Genomic DNA, 12,302 nt, shown 5'->3' on the forward strand with positions numbered 1-12,302 from the left:
TGCCTGACTAATATAAAACTGTGGAAACCAATCAAATAGCAAATCAACCTCTATTCAATTTAACCACACTCACCTGGTACTAATCACACACTACCTCACCCAATTCAAACACCACCTTACAATGTTACTAAATGTAGTTAATTTAAAATTATTTGAAGCAGAAACACTTACCTATCTGCCTCAGACACTGGTTACCTGTAGACTGACCACTAGTAGATTCACTCAGCTTAAATAGGCTACAACCTCACTTTGCAAGGGAACTGGTAACAGGATTAGCAGAGGAAGTGGGAGAGAGTGGTAATGTCATCTGAAGTTGCATATTCTTGAGAAGATGGTTAAATTAGCCAACGGCACCTTCTCCAACGAACAGCCACTGGCAGCTGGAAAAAAACTGACACACTCAAGATAATAAACACAACAGTAGCTGGTTGACATAACTGGTAATTTCCTGCTGGCAAACCATTTTCAAGGATACCTCAGCACAAGACATATAGTCGCATCTTTTGAACACATCTCAGTTGGGGTACACACACACACACAACTTCAATTTCTGTTGTTGTGTGTGTATTGAGAAACCTGAACTTTCTTTCCCTCCATGCTTAAGTACCTCATTCACCATGCAACAACATGGGCAGACAATTTTAACCATTTTACAATTGTTATAGTAAAAAGGAATAAGTCCTTAACTATCTCTCCCCATGTAATCTCACACACCTCCAACACCCTGTCTGTCTGGGGAAACAGGATAAGATCTGGCTACTTTGAAATTCAAAGTACCCTTTGAACTCGGGTGTAAGATCCTGGTTTTCAAGGTGCTATTTCCCCAATATAGAGCGGATTTGAGCATAGGTGTTAAAAACATGATCACACCTGATAGTCAGGTTCCCAAGGTGTCAGGCTTCGACTGAGTCGGGGTGGGGGTGGGGGTGCACGTAAAAGTACCAACACCCAGTAACAGGTCGCTTTACCATTGGCTAAGTGCCAGAGACGGGAGTGGAACCACCCTGTCTTAAGGGTATTTAACATCTTGTAAAGTCGTAAGAATTTTTGAATCTGTCTGTTCTGTGCTTGGGACATGATTACCTGCATGTATTATAATAAACCTATTATTAATTGAAGAAAAGGACTTTGTATATTTTCTTAAGAAACATCAGAACTCACTTTTAAATCAACGGCAGCTGTGGTCAATAAAGTGAATAAGAATAGCTATTGTCTATGATTGGGGAGGCTGTGTGGTCCAGTGGTTAAAGAAAAGGGCTTGTAACCATGAGGTCCGCGGTTCAAATCCCACCTCAGCCACTGACTCATGAGCAAGTCACTTAACCTCCTTGTGCTCCGTCTTTCGGGTGAGACGTAATTGTAAGTGATTCTGCAGCTGATGAATAGTTCAAACACCCTAGTCTCTGTAAGTCGCCTTGGATAAAGTTACATTTCATTAACACTAGAACCACATTTTACAATACATGTTTTTATTTTGAATATAACCTACAATATTCAATTTTTTTATATGTATACAAGCCTGTTGTTATCTCTACTGGACCTGGCAGCCATAAATTCCTTTGTTTTGTACAAGGTAGGAGAGATTTCATCTTGAAGCTAGCCACAGCGCTTCAGCAGAAACATTTCAATCAGAAAGCTGCAGGCTGCAGCAGCTCAACCTGGATTCTGTGCTGCGAGGGACAGACAAGCAAGATAACTACTTTTGTTTTTACAGTTTTGTATGTGCATATACCTGTTTACACACTAGTTTCTTTTGAAATTGTTTATTTTATTATAGTTTTTCATTTTGTGAAGTAGTGCTTTATATGTGGTAAGTTAGAAAATAAACCCTTTTATGTTTAATTGTTCATTTAAATATGGTGTTGTATCTGATAGTTTGTCTTTCATTTTAATATTGATGGTGTTTAAAATGTACCAGCCGTTGTAGGTATGAGTATAACCGCGACTGTTCAAGTATTGAAGTAGTCCATAAATGTGTGTGTGTGTGTGTGTGTGTGCGTTGGGGGGGTGTCTATGTTTTGTACGGCCTTTCTGCTGGAGATTATGTGATACCAAGTCAAAAAAACGGGATCTTGACTGCTGAAACCTTGTGAGCCACAAGCACGATTCCTGCTCCGGTTTACACTGGTTTTGCAGCTATTTTTATCGCGAGAAAGCGATTGACCCTGCCCTTAAAGTCACGCTGCCAAAAGGACATGCTTTTGCTGTTTCAGGATGTATTCACATGACAATGTCACACGGTCATGACTGTAGAGTCGATTTCCAAGTGCATGTAAACCAAGCCAATGTTAAAATTACAGTGCAGAGTCGTTATCGGCATGAGATGGGTTGTCAGCTCAGTTGTGCATACCATGTGAAAGATTTCTGGGGGTTTGCTTGCTTGTGCCAATGAAGACGGCGTGCTGATTGGAGTGCCTGTGCTGATGAGCGAGCCTGTCCTGAGGAGAGAGTCGTGCTGATTGGAGCTGACCAAAAGGGATGTTTTAAATTAGATAAGTGCAGTTGTGTGGGACTAGTTTGCTTTGTGAAATTTTAAGTATTGTTGCTGTTAATAAAATAGACAGCAGGGAACGATGTGTGGTTAGAAAAGCCCCTGCAGATCAAAGAGTGCCTCTGGTTCCTATACAGATATCTACACCTTTAGAAATGCTAGCAACTTACTATCTGACCTTGGGACGTCACAGTCAATACTAGTAATTTGATTACTTTTACCAAATTTGTAATGTTACAACTGCACAAGCTTTATGGAAATGTGTAATTAAGAACTTTCGATGCGTGAGTAGATTTTGTACGGACCAAGGAGCCAATTTTGAGTGTGCCCTAATCAAAGAACCATGTAAACTGTATGAGGGTACAAAGTGCTGTACAACACCCTATTATCCATAATTGAATGGTTATGAACGGTTCAACCAGACACCTTGTAAGAAGAGAAACAAAATTGTTGTCCTGAGGAGAGAGCTGACTGGAGCTGCCAGCTAGATAAGTGCAGTTGTGTGGGAGCGGTCTGCTTTGTAATAATTATAGTATTGAATTAAAGTATTGTTGCTGTTAATAAAATAAACAAAGGGGGTTGATATTGTGTAGAAAGCAATGTATAAGACTGAATTTTAATGTGTTTCTCTATTCTAGAGCAGACTTGCTTTTGCAGTGTGATATTGACACTGCAGCTCCCCTAATAAACAAGTAAAAAGTTACTGGTACTTTTATTTATTGAAATGTTTTACAAACAGTTCACAAACCATGATTGCTTTTGTGTATGAGGTACCTGAACTGAAGAACAGCTCCATGTAAGTAGAATATTTTTAGTATTGAGGTATTATTTAGGCTATTGGAAATACACATGATGTGATATCTACCACTGGGATAAGGAAGCCTGAAGCTACTGGAGCACACATAGAATTCTGACCAAACCCCATTACTCATGGAATATTGAGGAAAATGTTTGTATCATGGAATAATGAGGAACACATTTGTATTCAGTAGCAGCAAAAACTAGTGCTGCATAACTTTTTTTTTTTAAAACGTATCCATTAGCACTAGCATCTAATAGCACTAGAACCCCCATAAGAGGGCTTTCACTTTACTTAGGTTATTCACTTTGTGCCCACAGGGCTAACCTTTGGCTTGGGACATATAACAGTATGAGGCAGGCCTTACCAGATGGTAAAGCTCTCTTCTGCAGGTTCTATTGCTTAAACAGAACATTATAGACAAGAAGAGAAGAATAATACAATTTGCTGCGTGAATATTCTGCTTGTTTAATTTTAGTATGCTGTATGGAGGGTCACAAGTGTATACACCTAGTAATGGAGTTGTTTTTGTGGAAATTGTGAGTATATGTAATGAAACTTGTGATTCAGTCCTGGTATTGACAGAGTGGGTAAAGTCCTTCTAAGTGAATCCTGAATGCCATGCTGATGATATTGGCAGTGAGGTGTCAAATTTTTAAGAATGTTTTCCAACCCACACGTTAACACTGGAGTTATAATTTTCCACAAAACCTTACAGGTTTAAATAGAGATGAGCATGTTTAGTCATTTAAATGTCAAGTGAAATAGAGTGTTTGGGAAGTTGTTTTTTTTATTGTTTTATTGATTAGTAACAGTCCCCAAACCCCATGACAGTCAAAATGCTTTGCTTTTTAACCAAGATATTGTGAAACTTTTTTAAGCTGAAATGTTGTGGATATAATAAAATACTTCCATTAAGATGCACTATTTAGCACATTTATCATTTTTATAAATACACAGTGGTATGAAGATAGGAGCTGATCAGACCCACAAAGGGAAAATGTACTGCTCATTTACAGTATGACTTCTTGGAGAAATACATGTAAATCTATTTTACTTTACATCTTGCTTCTCATTTAGATACATGTGCAGTTTGTTGGAGCTTTTTTAAACTATGTTCCCAGATTGTGTAATTTACTTGCTGAATCTGTCAGTCTGGCTGAGAGGTTAATAACCCTGACAGATTTCTGATACACATATTCAGGGGTTCTATTGACTACCAATGTTTTATAGTTTTCCTACATTACCTGAAAGTAGTAGGCTTGTTTTCACTCAGCCTGCTCAGCTGGTACATTTTGATTTCTAAAACAAATTCTGCTTAGTAACCCATGTATCGTACTGTGCCATAAATAGCTTTGCTTGGCGTAATTTCAGAGAACAGCAATACCTGGAATTCAGTGTCACATGGCTCCCAGCTCAGTGGTCACCTAAGAAACTGTAAAGAGAAACTTGGCATGGCAAAATCACTGTGTTATATGACCTTATACAAGGATGTGGGTTGCTGGGTGGAAAAAGTTGTTTTTTAAAATTACAGCTTTCAGTGCTGAAACAGATCATTTCTGTCAGGAGTAAAAGGGGAGTTTTGTTTGAAAGTAAACAAGTAAATGCAGCACACATTCTGATGAATAGAGTGGTTGTCTCACAAACCTACTGATCTTGCATTGATGATACTGTTACTGAAGGAAAATAAATAGCAAATTGTAACCTTGTAAGATCAGAAGCATTGTGTAATAGCCTTGAAATGGAAAATCAGTTTACTGTTACTTTTGAGTTTCCATGAAGATTGTGTTGTCCACACGGACTGACCTATAGGTGACAGGTTTTGTATGTGCTGCTGTGAACCATTGTTCAGTTCACAGTGTTTTATTGTTGTACAGACTAGCCTCCACCTATTTGCAAAATTCCATTCTCTTTAGTTACCTGCCAAATAAATATTATACTTAAGCCCTTAACAGTGGCAAACTATTTGAATAACTTGACTTGGCCTGTAGCAATATTGGACACAGTAGTGAAGAAGGTGGTATGGTATGCACCTCGCATCTTAGAGGGCTAGATTCTCAAAGCTAGTTACGTGTACTTCAAATACTTCGTAATATTTTTTTCTGAATGGAAAAACACCAATTAAACAACTAAAACAAATAAGCAACAACTTAATACTTCATTCAAGTCCCTGAATTAAAAGTCATAGTAGTTTATTTATTGTTTGGTAGCTTTATTGGGTGGGTTTCTCCTTTCTGAAAGAATTGTGCTAATGACGATTCGGAGTAAATAGCTTTGTCAATTTTGCCCAGAATGTCTACAGGCACTCAATCTGAACACAACAGTGTTCTAATACAGAGGGAAAATGTACTGCTCATTTATGTCTTTCACTTCTCAGAGAAATGCATGATAATCTATTTGTACTTCTTTACATTTTACTTCTTATTTAGATAAATGGTAAATGGATTTAGATAGTTTTCATGAACATACAATAACAATGTAAATGTCTTTGAAGAAAACCCCCCGCAAATGAGCAGTACTGTACTGTACTGTTTTCCTCGGAGAAGTCCTCACTGATGCAAAGTGTCAACCATACCATGCCTTCCCCATGGTCTACTATTGCTAACTGCCAAGTTTCAGCTGTGCTACAGCTTCAACTGTGTAACCTTTCTCTTGAGGTTTTGTTAGGAAAACAGCTTAGCCGTCCCAACCATTTACTTGGAAAACCAAGTGTTTAGTTAGCGCTCCTTGAGGCAGTTAGGCTTTTGTTTTGTTTTTGCTGTTTGTTTATTTTGTTTGCTTTGGTTTCTCTGTGCACTGTAAATAAAACTCACCGTTGTTTTGGAAAACTAACTGAAGTCTCCAAGTACTTTTTTGGGAAAAACCTGCACAACATACGGCCACTTTGTCACAATATATAAATACATATATACATTCATACATACATGCATACATACCTATTAGTGGTGGGTAACGATATGCATATTGTATATAATTATGGGTAATTGGGATATGCAAATTTGAGCATTAAAAGAGCCAATTATATTGCATAACATTAACATAACATACATTAACAGATATTATGAAAAGCAATAACTTACTTTAACTTAGTGGTGCTTTGCTTCATAATATCCATGGAGAAAAACAAGGTCTAGCCATTCGTGTAGTAATTAAATCTTAAGTTGCTCTGCAACTAATTGTTGACTCACGACACCTCTAAAAGTATGAAGTACGTGTCATGCCGAATTTTGCATTATTTTGAGATGTGTTTTGATGTTTTTATGCTGTTTTGATATCTAAAAAGTACATCTCGTTTATAATACTGAAAGTTCACATTTAAGCCATGGCGATGAATAAATTAACAGTAGCGTAAGTAATCACCAGGGCTATCAATTAAGCGCAGTTAACTTCTTTGGAGATTAATTTTTTTAACACATGTCAATTGCACTCCTCAGTTTTGACCCTCTTAGCATACCATAATTAATTCCCAGAGGCCCTATTTTAATAATATACTCGAGTGCATTCAACGTAATGAGTGTAGTCGGCGTTTGCATAGAAAGTTTGTCATATAACTGCATTATGGGGCAAAGTACCTCAAGTATAATACTATATAGTTAAGGAGAATACAGCCGTTACTCAATGAATGCCTTGTTTTATTAAGACAATTTTAAGTTATTAATCAAAGAGAATACTTTTTTATTTTAATCGGCAATAAAAAAAAAACATCAGTAAAGGATACTCTTTTAAAGGAAACTGATAAGAAACACATTAAGGGGAGTAATACACTGACTCCATTGTGATTTAGCAGTTGGTTCAAACAGTTTATCAGCAAATGCTGGAGTTTTTCTGTATAATTCTGTGTAAATAAATATAAAACTATAAAGGGGCAACAATATTAATCCAGAAATAGGACAGCAGGTTTTTTTATGCTGTGTTGTTTTTTGAATAATAATAATAATAATAATAATAATAATAATAATAATAATAATACATTAACAATACACATTTCACTCATATAGCGCTCTTCATCATGCAAGCATTCCAGGGTGCTTAACAAAAGAAATATAAAAAAGCCTGTGTCTAATATATAATCCAGCTACAAATAAACAGACCCAAACAAATACAATTTTCAAAGACGAGGGGCATTAGAACTAAATGCCCTGGCTCCGATAGAGTTCAAATTAATTTTAGGGACTGTTGGAAGATTAGCATTTTCCGATCTCAAGGAACAACCAGGGACATATAGGGTCAGCAGATCTTGAAGATAAGAATGTCCAAGACCATGTAGGGCCTTATAGGTAATAAGAAGAACTTTAAAATAATAATAACACTGTGTAACAATTTTTTTTTTTTTTGTTCCTGGGTAGTAAGTGTTATTTCCTAATTGCTTATGCCTCAAAAGTATAGAAAATGGCTATCATTCCCCACAAACTTTGCTTTTGTGACCAGGACAGTGATATTTTGAAATTTACCTATTTTCCAGAACATTCCAGATAGATTCAGTGCTGAGTAAACTTGGAGTAACTTCTAGAACTTTCTAGATCTTTCCAGTAATATAAATAGTAGTATAAATACAGGGGCCTTAAGCCCACCAGTTCAGTTTAGTTCCAGCTGCCTAAGTGGATACATATCTGCATTTTTCTGAGATGGCATCAAGAGGCTGCAAGCATCCGGCAGACGCATTTTGCTATATCTGTGGCCAATTTATCAAGACAAGAGCGAAAAAGTACTCCGTGGAAGCAAGGACAAGGCATATTTCAGCATGCCTGTCGGGGATCAAGACAAACCCTGGGCACCTCATTTCACCTGCGAGCACTGCAAAAAAACTCTGGAAGGTAAGATGGACAATTGTTGCTCGGAATTTTATGTTATAAAATTTGTTAAAATTTTTAAAATGTTTAATTTTAAAATGTTTTACAATTTTCAATGTTATTGAAAAAATATATCATATATGAAAAATGCTGCGAGAATCTCTTACACATTAGTCATGGGTGAAATAAATGTATTTTTGTAGGATGGTACAGAGGGGAAAAGAGAGCCATGAAGTTCACTATCCCAAGAATTTGGCGGGAACCCACTGACCACTCAAGCAACTGCTACTTCTGCATGGTGGACCCTTCCAAGCGGACCGAGTTCTCTGTGGGGAGGAACAACGTCAAGTGGGAGCCACTGGTGGACCCCCGGAAGGTGCTGATGCCACCACTGCACATCAAATTGGGCCTTATGAAACAATTTGTCAGAGCTCTAGATAAGGAGTCGGCAGCCTTCAAGTACCTTCAAGACTTCTTCCCTAAGCTGTCTGAGGCAAAGGTCAAAGCCGATGTCTTCGTCGGACCACAGATAAAGAAGATCCTGGAATGCAATGAATTCCCCAAGAAGCTCACTAGTAAGGAGAAAGCGGCTTGGAACAGCTTTGTCGCAGTGGTTCGGGGCTTCCTGGGCAATCACAAGGCCGAAAACTATGTGGAGCTGGTTGAGACTCTGGTGAAGAACTACGGCACAGTGGGCTGTTGGATGTCCCTCAAAGTCCATATCCTTGATGCTCATCTTGATAAATTCAAGGAGAACATGGGAGCGTACTCGGAGGAGCAAGGCGAGCGCTTCCACCAGGATATACTGGACTTTGAATGCCGCTACCAAGGACAGTATAACGAGAACATGATGGGAGACTACATTTGGGGGCTGATTCGTGAAAGTGATTTACAGTATAATCATAAATCTCGAAAAACTACTCACTTCTAAATCTTTTGTAGTCATTTTTGTATTACTTTAGTATAAATACATGTTCATTTGGATTCATATGTTGTTTTTTTCTGACTTTATGTGAACGAAAAGACACAAATTCGCCCGTTTTCTCATTGGAAATAGGTAAATTTCAAAATATCACTGTCCTGGTCACAAAAGCAAAGTTTGTGGGGAATAATAGCCATTTTCTATACTTTTGAGGCATAAGCAATTAGGAAATAACACTTACTACCCAGGAACAAAAATTGTGTTACATAGTGTAATAATAATAATAATAATAATAATAATAATAATAATAATAATAATAATATCAGTAATAAAACAAACTTGAATTAGATGGATGCAGTAATTGTATAAGTTAAATACAATAACCAAGATCAACTAAGATTAAAAAAAATAATAATAATAAATGAATCGCTTGACAGCCCCAGTAATCACACAAACAAAATTCAATGAAACACTGACGCAGGCGCATATCTAAAAATAATGCAGAATTTTACAGTGTGGTGTTTCTTTGATTATGAGACTGACAATGATTGGTATGTATAGGGCTTCTTATATTGTATTGTTCCGTGGGAAATGAAGGCAGACTCACACCGGGTTTTTCAGGTTCTTGAATTCCGTGGTTTATTAAGCCGTGACTCTACACTGGACAGGTTAAGCATGCTGCTTTACCAGCTTGTGGTACAAGTACAGTTGAGCAGCGTAGTGCTACTCAGACTGTGACAAATAATACAAAAAAATAAAATAAAGTCCAGAAAAAACACACTGTTGCAGCTGTGTGCTACAGCCAACTAAGTGCAGTATTTGGTTTATAACTCCTTACAGTGTGCAGATAGGTTAATGGTTACTATGGAACACATATAAGAACCCATATATGCTCTATTCAAAAATTGCCTTGACTGTGACCTTTGACCTCTCCTTAAGGTCAAATGTAAAACTAGCTTATAACTCCTTACAGTGCAGATAGGGTAATGGTTACTATGGACACATATATGAAACCATATGTGCTCTATCCAAAAATGACCTTGCCTGCGACCTCTGAGCTCACCTAAAGGTCAAATGAAAAACTATCTTATAACTCCTTAGAGAATGCAGATATGGTCCTGGTTACTATGAAACACATATAGGAAACAATATATGTTCTATCAAAAAATGCCCTTGCCAGTGACCGCTGACCTCTCCTAAAGGTCAAATGCAAAACTTGCTTATAAGTCTTTAGAGAGTGCAGATAGGGTCATGGTTATTATGGAACATATATAGAAACCTATAAACATCATATGGCCCCGTCGGCCGTTTTCCTCATCCTGCACATATTGCATACAGGTAGGGCAGAATACGGCTCCATTCAGGGCCTGGTCTGCTCCTCTAGCCATTGCATCCTCAGCTCCCGTTTGTCGACCTCCGCAGGTTTCACCTCTGTGTAGCTGGACAAAGGCGTTGGGCACTGGACCGGCTCCAGCAACTCTGGCTCCTCTGTCTCTGGGCACTCCTCCCATGTGTGGCCATTCCTCTCGCAGAGGCCACACCATCCCTGTAGTGGGAGATCACAGCAGTCTTTCCAGTGGTGCGCTGGATCCCTACAGTACTCACTCCCCTTCTTTAACACCAAGACTTTCTTGTGTGACTGTGCCCGCATTCTCCCCCATATGCACCAAAGTGGGGGTGCCTTGCCACAATTCGGGACCTTTTCACTTTCTTCTTGTGTGTAAAAGAAACATTTACTGGACCACAGATGTTATTTAAACAGGACAGGGCCTGTACATGTATTCATAAAAACCAAACAAAAGCCTAACTCCTCAAAGGAGTACTAACTAAACAGAGTACAGTCCCTGACTGACCATCGGGCAGCTAAGCTGCTTACCGATACGAAACTACAACACACAGTTGTTACAAAGAAACACAGTACACACTGTACTTTCTTTACATGACTGTTTGGAAGCAGAGCACACAGCTTTCTGCTCCCTCCAACTCGGCATACCCTGAATTAACAAACTGTGAGGCTTATATGCCCCACAGTAACAAGTGTGGGCAGCTGGCTCTAATTTACAATGGGCATGCCAACTGCCAAAACAATTAACAAATCATACAATTAAATTAACCAATTACACAGTTTGCATCAACATGGCTGCCTTTTGCAGATACCCTTTTCAAGATGGAGTAGATGTTCCCTAAACCCCCAGGGTCCTAAAGCCTCCAAATTAAGGTCGGCAACACCTACTCTATTACTGTATATAACCTTGAGGTGTCCAGAGTTTGAATTACTACTTCATTTTGTACAGCATTGTCCTCCTCCTTTCTATGATCCTCAGATGGCAGAAGGAAATGTTAGAGATTGAGTGCAGATGGTCATCAAAAGACAACACAGAATCCCAAACGATCACAAACCATATATTCATCTTTTTTTCATAAAGCACAAAGCTTATTTTCTTGTCTTGTCTAGATACCTCTAAATTAATTTGTAAGTATAATTTACTTAGCAGTAAAATATTTGACTCATACACACTCTTTATACTTTAGTAAGCCAACGTTATCAATACTTTTATATTATAAATGCATTCATTAATTTGCATACAACACTTTCCTGGCATACATGCAAATATAACATCCTGTTTGGATACAAAAAATGAAGTACAGTAGTAGTGAATTAATGCTTTTGACATTTAAATAATTCTTTGGTTGGTTTGCTAATTTCTTGATATAAACTGGCCCTCTATCTCTAAAGGTCTGTTGTGTGTTAGAGAAGTCTTGCACAATATGGATAGTCTGTTCTCTGACCTTTGACTAGCACTACATGATTACACAAAAAGGTAAAAACAAACGTATAAATTATGCATGCAGAGAACAGGTGCAACCACAGGAAACTGATGAGTTTATTTAGAATGTTACCCTCCCAGGTATGTGTAACCTTTGTCTCCTTGTTTCCCTGTTCAAATGAGATATCAAGCCAGTGAGGAATGTTGCTTTGTTCTACTAATAGGGTGTGACATGGTATCTTATAAGTCAAGCTTTCAAAGCTAAAATGAGTTCTTAGGAATGCATGCTGCATTCATGGCATTAACTCTCTGAAGGCTGTGTCTATATGAATATGAATATGTAATGCACTGAAATTACAAAACTGGTGTGTATCTATCCATGAAAGAAAGACATTATTCAATAGAAACTAATGAATTTGTTTTTTTAGTCTCTTGTGTTTGTTCCTGGCTCAGTTCAAACTTTTCTAATTAGGGTCTCAATTCCCAATGTACTTATATAATTTTCTATCAGAACATCTGTGTTCAAACATTT

The sequence above is a fragment of the Acipenser ruthenus genome, chromosome 2, assembly GCF_902713425.1.
Source record: "Acipenser ruthenus chromosome 2, fAciRut3.2 maternal haplotype, whole genome shotgun sequence".
NCBI lineage: Eukaryota > Metazoa > Chordata > Actinopteri > Acipenseriformes > Acipenseridae > Acipenser > Acipenser ruthenus.